The sequence below is a fragment of the Rhopalosiphum maidis genome, chromosome 1, assembly GCF_003676215.2.
Source record: "Rhopalosiphum maidis isolate BTI-1 chromosome 1, ASM367621v3, whole genome shotgun sequence".
Lineage (NCBI taxonomy): Eukaryota > Metazoa > Arthropoda > Insecta > Hemiptera > Aphididae > Rhopalosiphum > Rhopalosiphum maidis.
This window is the reverse complement of record NC_040877.1, coordinates 10031609-10044477: the sequence shown is the minus strand read 5'-3', so window position 1 is coordinate 10044477 and position 12869 is coordinate 10031609. Positions and strand designations below refer to the sequence as shown.

General features: G+C 24.8%; 1 long non-coding RNA gene across 2 annotated transcripts; it reads right to left on the bottom strand.

Annotated features, from left to right (window-relative positions):
* Nucleotides 1-7417: 7417 nt before the first annotated feature.
* On the bottom strand, nucleotides 7418-11579 carry LOC113548827. Of its 2 annotated transcripts, XR_003404903.1 has the most exons (5): nucleotides 11395-11579; nucleotides 9749-9875; nucleotides 9084-9105; nucleotides 8648-8779; nucleotides 7418-7562 (listed from the first exon to the last, which is right to left on the bottom strand). It is a non-coding gene; the product is annotated as an uncharacterized LOC113548827 (long non-coding RNA). The 2 variants fall into 2 exon arrangements; XR_003404902.1 differs by lacking the exon at nucleotides 9084-9105 and having other exon boundaries at nucleotides 7420-7562.
* Nucleotides 11580-12869: the final 1290 nt, after the last annotated feature.

The following is a 12869-nucleotide window of genomic DNA, read 5'->3' as shown; positions in this document are numbered from 1 at the left end:
AAACTTACTTCTTACTTTCGAATTTCAAATTTAAAAATTATGTTATACATTTCTAGTGGGTATTCGGTTTTCAGTATATTTTAATCTTATATAATTATTGTTTTATTTATATTAGGTAGTGCGGTAGGAAATGTAGTTACTTGGTAGCTAATAATTATTTTATATTGTATTCACTTTAAGTACTAAACGCATCGTTTTTAATTTATATAAGTATAAAAGCTAAAATAATATAACCTCTCGAGGTCAGAAATAAATTTTACTTACTTAACTTCTTATTCTGAATAAAACGTATAAAAATATGAACAATAATAAGTGTTTAATCAATGTAGATACCTATATAAGCTCTATATCTCTTAAATTTATCAATTAAATTATTCTATGATTAAATGCTTCTCGCAAACGTTAAACGTTAAACTGCAAATCCCAATTAAAATCACCGTTGAACATCGCGCATTAAAAATCGCGAAAATTCAAAATCATTTCCAATATAGCAGCGACCCGTAAACCGTAACTATGAGACGCACATTGGCTTGCTGGAGCACACCACAAATACCGCTATTCCATATCAGTTACCTATCAATAATTTACAATAAGCCGGTCTACATATATTTATACCTTATTTTGCATATTTTCGATACTTTGGTTGGGATTGCATTGTTTGAAATTGAACTCAGAATCCTAGGAAAACAAATATCATATCTCATCGGTGCACGCCTTATAATGTTGTTCTGAAATAATGTACCTATATAATTTATACTGCAGTGAAAAATAATTGATGACAACATATTTTACAAATTTCAAAGTATTATATGATTAAAAATGATAACATTGAATGAAAATTGAAGCTAATTGAAACGCTTTACAATATGCGTAATAATAATAATAATAATAGTATTGTTTCTATAAATCACATATATGTATTTTATCAAGATTGTATGTTAGTGACTTTATTATAGGTATAGTTAAAATTTGATGTAGTAACCGCGATCGTTGTAGTTACAGTGTTGAAGTCTGCAGTACTGTAACTATTATATAATAACGCCTATTTTTTTTTTTTTATATTGATTCACATTGTTTATTATAAATGTTATAAGAAATATAGTAATATTACTATATCTTGGTCAAAACAAGTATGAAACTCTTTGTATAATAAACATCTATTAATATACAAACCAACAGTGAAAGAAAATAAGATTATACATTTATACCTAAACAAAACTACTGATAAATTTGCTAATAGAAAGCAAAAACAATTTACCGATTTATCAATTTCAACAATTTGTTAGATTGTAATTTAAAAAAGTAAATTTGAATCACATAGTTGTTTATTATAGTATTAAGCTAATATTATTATAATTAGTTATTTTATTGCTTTTAATAATTTAATATAATATTTGTATTTAGTATTTATATAAAATAAGCACTACGTTAAAACACTTAAAACATGTACCTACACTGCAAGTTAATTTGTTATAATTTAGATTTATCATACATTAATATATATTATATTCCTTTCATAAAATTAGTTATTATTATAATATTTTATTTTATAGTCTACTCTAAGCAATTTGCAGGTAATAAAGTAATAGGAATATTTATGAATTTAATTAATTGATAGTACTCGGGAACCAATAGTTTATTTCTTAATAATCAGCTAAAATTTAGATTAAAATATTTATAAAGTTAATTTAATATGTTGAAAATATTTATCTTTATAAACAAATATTAAATAACATCATATACTTACACCGTTCTGAAAAATACTAATTATACAACGTTTTGGAGGGTGTAACAAAATTTAAATGCTCATAGCTAAAAACTCAGGTTTACAGACATAATATGTAATGCACGCCATATTAAATTAATGATTAATATTTTATGTAGATATGTGTTTTATATTTTGACATTCTAATACACTTTATCGTATATAGACTATAATTTATATATAATATAGCGTATTTTGTATAGTGTTTTTTTTTCTGAAATTCCCCGCACTGTCGATGACAACCGATTTATAGTTGACGCGACGCGCGCGTGTGTATTTTTATTATTATTATTTATATACATATATATAGTGTTCAGAAATATCGCAAAGGGTTGTGAACGTGACAAAAAGGGTCATTTTTCGGACACCCCCTTTACCGCGAGTCCTCGACGTCAGCCACACAGTCTGAATGCTAGATACCATAACAATAATATATAGTGATCGGACCCGGCAAATGGTCAAAAAATTCTAGTTTTATTATAATTTTTTTTGTCCGGCCTCTCATCGCCGACAATAATATGTAAAAATATGCTGAACGTTTTGGCGGATAAACAAATATGCCAATGACAGGTCACCCGATTTTGTCGAATCGTATGGATTTATAACTGTTGACTCGACGGTATTTGGTATTTTTTTGTTTTTTTGTCCCATTTCCAAAAATAAAATAAATGTTATTTAACCGCATACGACCGAATATAATGGCGTTTTATAAAAAAGTACCTATATGATCACAATTTAATGTATAATGGATGTATATTATCCCTGATTCTACGTCACCACATGTTATACATAATGCATAACATAATTGGTGTTAAAGTTGAATTTTGATTGGATGCAAGTGAATGGGAATTTTTGTTTAACGTATAGAGTGCAATATAAATGTGTATACGAACTTGGATACTTTGACTAATGTACAATTAGATATGTAATAATAAGTCGTACAAATACATTTTTGTCATGTCTACATAAAAATTGTAATTTTTGACACCGGTTGAAGCGTATTGGAATATGATCAGTTGATGACCCTCCTTTTCCAATCATCAGATAGTAAAAATATACTTTTGTTCTGAGAAACGTGTTTTCCGTCCTCTATACAGCGGATTCTAAAAGTAAATGTCCAAATCGGATTAATATACATGAATGCGTAGATGGCATCATGATGAATTTTGCTAGTCGAATAAATAAATAATAATTTTTATACTATGAATTTATTTTTACTGTTTTACGGTATTTACAGAAATATTTTATTAAATTTTGAGTTGATATAACATATTTATATGGTGTAAATAGATGTATGTAAAAATATATAAAAGTTATTAATATATTTAAAATAAATCTAAGCTGTTTAATGTTTATAGGCATTTTCAATTTTCAATTTTTTTTTTTTTTTTTTTAATATTAATAAACATTCTTATATTCTTTCTGTTTGAAAATGTAATACAAGATTCTATAAAAATAAAAAAATAAAAATTATTCTATGGTTAAACATTTATAGAATTTATAGAATATTAGTAAAATAACTAAATACATCAGTTATTTTATTGTAATTTAAAAATAATACACTTAGAGACTCCATTATTACATTAGTTTTAAATTTAGTAATAATAACAGTGTTCTTTTATCCTATGAGTTTTGATCGAAGCAAGAGATCTATAATACTCAACAGCTCAACAATTAATTTTTCTAAATCTCGCGTCTGGTTTCATTAATTTTGTCTTAACAAAAAACAATTTTAGTCTAGTAAGTGACATACTATAGAAATATGATTAGGTATTTTATCATTATCAAAAATATGACTTCGATCACGAGTAGTTTTAAAATGTTCGTCATCAACTCTAATAGATATACCAAGAGTTCTGCAGAAGTATAGAACTATATTGTAACAATATAATCAAGGTAAACCTTGATACTGTCAAGATGTTCAATCTTCAATCATTATATGTCAACAATAAATATAATAATAAATACATTAAAATCACGTGACCTTTAGGCCTGAACAGTAAAAACAATAAAATTCATGCGGATTCTAGATTTTTTTTACTTTCACGTATGAAAAGATTGCAAATACAAAATAATAATTTACTAGTATTCTTTTCAATATTTTTTAGCTTACTTACTTACGCAATAAGCATATAACTTTGGCTGTTCAAAATGACGTTTCAGTTATTATATTTGGACGTTGATAAGCACTGTTCTTATACTTTTACAATTAAAAACAAATTTTAAAACGGAAATGGAAAAGTTTCAGTTGTAACAATAAGAGCTTCTTCTGAAATCATAAAAGAGGTCTATATAGACAATTGGTTGAAAAGGAAACAGTTGTTAATTTTATTTTTTAATTTAAAATTTAATGTTTAATCGTTTAATGTCGATTAAAATTATTAAAAATCATAAAAATTCGCAAATTATTAAACTTATAAATTTTTTAATTTTAATAAAGCAAACGTTTGGAAATATAATATCGGCCTTTTCAAAATAATTGCATCTCACAAAAACATAAATATTATGTGAAAAATGCATAATTAATCACAAATTCTGTAAAGATATTTCATGTTTAAATTTTTTAGAATTAGATAATTTCTAATTAAACAAAATATAACAATTTCTGATATTTTTTTTGAATTGTAATCAAAAAAATGTTTCACGTTATCAATGGCGGTCAGACGGGGGAGGGGGATGAAGGGGATAGATCTCCTATGACTTTTTTTCTTTAATAAATATAACAATTACATTTATATATATTGTACTATAATGTTAATGTATTAAATTTTGTTTTATTTTTCACACCACATCTCCCCCTATGTCAAAATTATTTGACCGCCTCTGTATGTTATTTATACGTAATTTGAATCATGTCATGACGGTAGGTTAGATTAGGTAATCTCAAATTATTAAAATTTATTTTAAGCTATTTATAATACGTATGTGCTTATATTATTATAAGTTTATGGATATTACAATATTAGTACATAGTTTATGGTTTTTTTTCTTCAGTGTTATCTTTAATAATTAACAAGACATATTAATTATTTCAAACCGGCTTCACTCACTTGAATATAACTTGATTATTACTGTATGAAAATTTTAACTAGCATGCCAATCATAAATCACGATGGTAAATTTAAACGGATTCGTTTGTCACGTTTTATAACTCTGACCTGCGCCTTTCTTTACGGACGTGACTTGTAATCACACCAGAGATTCTCCGAGACAGTTACCTTACACGCGTACCAAGTATAGCAGGAAGACAAGGGACCGTTCAATAATTTAATATTTCAATTACAAACCATAAATAACTATGAATTATTGCTATTGAAGTAGTTCAATCATAAGCAATAAGATATTTATTTACTATCTATTTTAAGATTGACATTCGTTCTCTTGTTGTTGTTTGGTTTACAATTAAGAACAAAATTTAAAACGAAAATCGAAAAGTGGAATGAAAAAGTTGCAGTTGTAACAGAGAGCTTGTTCTATGATCGAAGATAGGAAATTTGTAGAAAACTTTAAATTAAAAAAAGTTCTTTGTTGAAAGATCATATAAACTTCAAGTACGTTATATCTATGAATTAAAATAAAATGTTAGGTTTCCAAACCAAATTAACCATAATTATCAAATAACTAATAAGTGTATTTTCGAAACCATATAGGTTCATACATATATTGTTCGATACAATCTTTTTTGAAAATCTCTTTTTGTGTTATATTTTATACATAATTTTAATTTATTAAATTATGAAATATAATATAATGTCTCCGTTTAATTTCAAAATATCAGTCCACGTGAAGTAGAAACTGAAATGATCTTTGAGTTTGGAGCTCAGAGTATACAGACAAATTGAAAGACGTGGACATGTTGAAATTTATTGATATTCCTGAAGCTATTATATACGCGTTAAGTGAACCTAAGCGTGTTAATGTAAGTCAAGTATAATTCTATATTTACTGAAATTTTAAACATAAATTTAATAATATTTTTCTTTCGTCAATGATTTACACAAAAACTAATAATTATCAAAAATGTTATTAATTTCCGTGTACTTTTATACGGTAAATAATAACATATTAACATTGCGTATGGGTTAGCTATAATTATTTCATGTAATCGTGTATTGTATTTTTCTATAGATACACTTTAATTTTCTGTTCACAGTAATGTCCTCCACTTGATGGATTGAAAACGGAGTAATGAGTTGTAGAAAATGAATGTATATTTATTATTATTATTTTTATTTTGTGATAAAAATAAAGTTTTTTGACATTAAATGTTATTAGAATATCATTGTTTTAAATTATTTAAAACGATAAATAACAATTATCACTTACAAATATTTGTATTGATTGAAGATAATCTTTAAAGTGTACTAATATAAATAGGTATGTTATATTAATTATAATTAATATAATAATTCCAATAAAAATAATGTAATAATTATAAAAGTAGTAAAAGATATTGTACTCTAATAATAAAAATTTAATACAAATGTTATTTTACATAGTAAAATATTTTTTTTTTGGTTTTTTTTTTTTTTTATTATAATTGCGTGTAAAAACTAAAAACATCATGAAAACGTCCTCGTTGCAGACGACGGAGAAAGATTATAACAAAATGTAATTACAGTTGATTGGAGTATAATTTTTACATAAGATTTAGTAGACGTAAATTTTAAATTATACAGCCATAAATTAGCAAAACGGTGAAATATAATAATGAGAGATTACGCAATCATGTTTATAACTACTTTAAATCTTTAAAATTTCATTTCAATATTGCCTGAGATTTTACAAATATCTTTATAGTCATACGACCTAAATATTGTGGAAACACAACGTGTTGAAACACAGTTAGTTAAAATAAAAACAAAGATCATCTACTTCACTGTTTTAATTATATGTATGTAATAAAATCATTTTTTTTCGTCTACATTATGATAACATATAAGTATATTACCATTATCTTGATAAAATGAGTAAATGAATGTATGTTTAACCCACTTATATAGGTATAATAGGTATATATCCTAACGTCAATTCAAATTGTTATTTTTTAAAATCTTAGTTATAATCACTTTAAAAATATAAGTCAAAAGAACAATATTAAGAATTATATGTTATTTATTTATTCTATATATATATATATATATATATAAGAAATGCTTGAAAAAATGTATATTACAGCCATTTCATTATATCATATTCATAAAAACAAATGATTAATACTTAGTACCTACTGATGTTTTTTTTTTTTATTAAAAAACGTATTTTTTTTACTGATCCCAAAAATAAGTATGTATAAAAAAATATATATATTCAATAGATTTCTCAAATAATATAATAATATATTGAAAATACTTTTATTATATTTATTTTATATTGTCAGACAACAATTTATTGTACAAAGTGACAAGTGTCACAATAAAATAATAAAGTATTGATATATTGATAGTTATAGTGAGTGTAAATTAAGTTAATATGATACTAATTCGGTATAAGAGTACTCGTACCTATGTATAAAAGCTTTTAACATTTATAACAATTATTAATTACGTAAAGGAAAAGATAAACTTTTTTTTTTAATAGAGAAGATATCAACCAGATGTATCAAAATATATCTATAATATAGGATATGGATACATAATTTTATATATTTATTTTTAAACAATGAAATACATACTACGTGTATTACTTAAACTTGAAACGTGTATAGTTGTTTATCAATCATAATCCATATTTATGTGAAGCTCTAGATAAAACCTAATGAATTCTCGTTTGTTGGTCTGATGATGATCTCAGCGACCTGTAAAAATTAAAACCTATAAATATGAAAATACGTATTAAATGTTGGGACAGAATAAAACAAGCTAACACGGTTAGTCCAATTTGATAGGAACTAAAAAAATTATTGGATGTATAAGTTGCCATTTGGACGGAGAGGAGATGTCATACAAGTTTTGTAAATGGGCGTACTTCGGTATAATTACTTATTAGTACTTTTCGTAGGTATTAAACTATAGAATATAAAAACCCGCATTAACACGTGACAGTGGAGACGACATATTTTTAAAAAAATGATTTACCACCGAAACACGAAGGGGTGAAGTACAAATATTCATAAGAATTGCACACTAAAATATGGCATGTAAAATAATGAAAACATTGCAATTTTGATTTGGGGTGAGGATAACATGGCTGCGTTTTTTAAAAAACGTTATTTCCGCCTAAAGATCTTATTCATGCATAATGTCATAAAAATGGTTGTACATATTCATGCTGATTATGTTGTAGATGAAACAGTTATCATATAAATGTAAAATAATAAACCATGAATGAACTGAATTCGAATCATTTAGAACAAACTTGCTGATTTTCTTGATAACGAAAAACCTAAGTTATACCGTATTAATTTTGAAGATTATCGTACAAATTCAAACAAATTACAAACCAAATATTTGTAAATAAAGTTTTCTAAAAAAAAATGATAATGTGTGGGGTCGGGATGGGGATATCATAAATACGTAATTCATTTAATTCGAATAATAATGTAAAGGAAACTATTGAGGGAGATTACATAAAATAATACATTTTAATAAGTACAGATGATAAAATATTTCTATAAACACATATATTTTTAAGGGGCTTAAATATACCTATTAATAAATAATAAGTTCAAAGCTATAAACTTAAATATATAGCCAAGTAAAGCTATAAATATACACTATACAGGTAAATAAAATGGACGGCTGATAGAATTAAATTTATAAAAGGACTTAAAAATTATTTAATCTAACTACACTTATAGTATTATTAATGGACAAAAAATAAAGTATCTATTGCAATAAGCATATACTTAAAAATTTCAAATAACGATTATTTTCTACTCACGTTAACACGCTGTGGTGCATCTAAAGCATACATAATAGCTTCAGCGATGTCAATAGATTTCAGTATATTCATTTTTTTTAATTGTGACATTTCGTGAGTCATTTCGGTTTCTATTGCACCCGGACTGATACTCTAAAATTAAAAAAGGCATTTTCAACTAAATCAATGTATTCAAAAATGTATAACATTATTTATGTATACGTATTCATTTTTAATTTTACTTTTTAATAGAACACTTTATATTATAGGTAATTTTTAAACATACATATAATTAAAACAATAAAATATGGCTGTTAGAATTTAATATGATGGAGTAAATTATTATATGTTTAATTATTAATTTTTTAATTTTTAAATTATTCGATTTATAAGTAATAAAGTTATGTATATTATAATCGGGTTTTTCTAAACTTTTTAAATAAAATATTATACTTACATCAATCTAAAATGGCTAAAATCTAAAACAATAATAATAAATATCGACCATTACAAAATAATAATTAACTTTACCACTTGCATATTAAATTAACAAACTAACGAATGTATATAATCAAGAATTTACAAGTAATTAATGAACATTGATAATAATAAAATAGTAGGTATATATGGTATATTGATTATACAGAATTGTTGAGTTTATATAATATAATATTGGAGATAATATAACGATCTATACAGCGTATATTATAAACCTAAAACCTAATAAATTACCGTAACTCTGACTGGTAAATTGTTCATACCCATCAATTCTTTTAGATACTCTGTAATTGTAGTAACGCTATAAATTGAAATATCCTTCATAAATGGAAATAGATAATGACCTACAACACTATATAAATTATTGAAAATAATTAAAAAGAAGCTTAAAAATAAATTAGAATTTACATCATAATCTCATAGTTGAAATTATTGTTATTCAATTATTGCAATTAATATTCAACAAATTAATAAGTATTTATCCAACCTATTCAATCTAACTATAATAACTAGTAACACCCAAATTCTGAATTATATGAGTAATACAAAACATTTTTTTTTTAATTAATCATAAAAAATATTAATATCTATAAAATTATATTAAATTTTAATTTATATAGTTACCTGTTAATATTTATTATGGGGCCCTCTTTGATTTCTGTTTTCTCCGTGATTTGTATGGCTTCTCTGCTACAAATGTTAAGACTTATGACATTAGTATCGAACATTTGCTTCCAATTATTTGTATTTGCTGAAAGTTTTAATGGTGGAAACAGTTTTTATTAACTTAACAATTAACTATAATTTCATTTATATTAATTACACATATAATTGTATTGTATTGTTTTAGTTACAAAATAAAAATACTTATCAGTTTTTTAAAATTAAATAAACGGTAGTAGTCCATAATAATTATTTTGGAGCTGGACTTCAAACTGTTTTCCCAAAAACTACATAGATTATATAATCTTTCTTCAGCCGTAGGGTTTATCTAATCTTTTCATTTAATAATAGCATATTGAAAGATTTTTTTACTCAATGAATTTCAACAGTCAATATTACTCCTAATCTGCTGTCGTATCAAACCATAAAATCAAAATCAATAAAAATGGACTACTGCCGTTTTTTTACTGTTTCTTTCTAATACATTCATCGCTCAACTAAGAATCTAAAACAATTTATTACCTATCCAACTCTAAAAAAGGTCGGTGTCGGCCTAAAATATTAAAGGCCCTTAAAGATGCATTTTTCAAAACATCCATCAATAAAAGAAATTTATAAAAGCCTTATTAATTTAATATTTATTTTGAATATTATTTAAATTAAAAACTATTAGGTAACCTAACCTGCACATCTAAAAATCAGCATTTATGGTACAGGTAAACTCAGTTTAACACAATTGTACAAAAAATAATTATTCTATAAAAAACTCTAGGAATAATATTAATTTCAGTATTTCAAAAAAATATACAATTATACAATTTAACCACATATTTATAAAATCTTTACAAACATTTTTCTCAATCTATAAACTGCAAAATGTGTTTGATGTGACACAAGTATATTATAAGATTGATATAATATTATTAAATATTACGGCACTACATCGTTCACTAGCACTTATTGGCCGTAAATCAAAATAAGTTGTAACCATTCAATAAGGTAAAATGCAATTTACCCACTGTTTTCGGTGTTTTATAGTCATAGCTGTAAAAATTAAGTACCTTTAATAAGTATTCGAATTATAGTTGTACATTTGAACCACGATAATATATACGATCTTCAAACCTGTATCTTAAAACTTTAAAAGTTTTTATTCGATTAGTTTATCTTATATAAGTACCTATTGCGATGGACCAATGACGCACTCAGGATTTAAATATAATCAGGGTAGGCCAATATATTTTCGATACAATTGTAACTTGTATCTTGTATCTCGAATTCTCGACACACCAAAGCCAAGTATCTAATATTTAGTATCGCGATACTAATTGTTGAATATCTTACTAATCCATGAATACAATTTTGTCGATAAGATTACGGTCGCGAACTGTAGGTTGGGAAAAAAGTAAAAATTAGAAAAGCGACTCAAGACCCAAGATATCTCCCTTTTCTCTCTACTCAAATGTAAAATGAAACACATCAATCAATGTTATCAAGTAATATGAACCTGCATAGTGATTTAAAAGTACAAATATTTATTTAAATGTATTAGATATTTAGATTTGCTCTAAAAATCTAATACTTTAATTTATATAATTACAACACACCTTAAGTTTATCTTCTCTTCTAGCAAAACCAACAATCATTCCCTTTTCAACCAGTAGTCGACAAGTCTTCTCTCCTATCCCAGAAGAAGCACCCGTTACTACAGCAACTTTTCCATTCCACTTTTCCATTTTCATGATAAATTATATTTTTAGCTATAAAAACTACACCAGCGCTTATCGGCGACTAAATTACGACTGAAACATCATTATGAACATTATTTTTATAAGTGTATATGTGTAGTAAATATAAGTAGGTAGACATAATATAGTTAAATATAGAGGGGATATTAATGATCACTTGTATTAAAAATTCGCCGACACGCGATAGCCAACAAATCATCAATATATATAAATTATCTTAATTATCTTATATATTGTCCTGAATTCATGACCTGAAACATTAATAACCATAATCTTCAGTGTGATGCATAACATTTAAGGTCATGAAATTCAAATTTTTTTGGATATTTAATGACTGATTGAGATATAGACCAAACCAATTATTAGTATCCTTCTACCACAGGTAGATGGGAGTAACTTTAATAACAATGTTTACGTTTCACAGTATCTACGAACATTTTAAAATCTATTCTAATGACTGGTATTTTTATATTGTTGATGATAATTCATAACCACTTTTGTATACTTACGTAATTGACTAGAATAGAATTGTTGATTGTTAAAAAAACAACAAAATAAACAAGACAGAATACAGCAATAAATTGATGGGTATCTATTATAAATTCTCTTTGTTTCGATCAACACGCACAGGAAAGATAATAAAACTATTGTTATTATATATTTGCAAGCTTTTTAATAATTAATTTAGCCACTCACAGGTTTAATATACATATTATAGTAAATAACCGTAGATAGGTACTTAAATTTTCTCAAAATATTTATATTATTTTTTTTTTCAATAAATGTCAGTAAAAATGTTAAGAAATCCCACATACATATTTCTTATAAATTAATAAAAATATTAAAAATACATAAACATTTTGTTATAAGCATTTAGATTTCAAATTTTAAACAATTTAAAAAACGTTCAATTCTTAGGTATAGCTAAGACTTAAAAATTTGATTTTTTATAAGTGGTTCATATTGGATTAAAAAGATTTTAAAAAATATGATAATACATTTTTTTTATAGACATTTTATTATTTTAAGTTTGACTTTGGGCGAATTTATAAATTTAAATGTAGAATATTTATGATTTTATAGTTATTTTATTGAAATTTAAAATATATTATTCGTGGGTACTAAAAATGTTTATACACCTAATATAATATTATATTTTATACACACATTGGCATTTTAAAACGTAACATTTTTGACTAAAATCAATTCACCCTTCTGCATTACTAATATTAAAATAAATTACTTATATATAAAGATATCATAAAATATTTATATAGTAATATTGACTGACAGATCCTCTTCAATCATAATCGTTTTTGTATGCAATGCTTTAT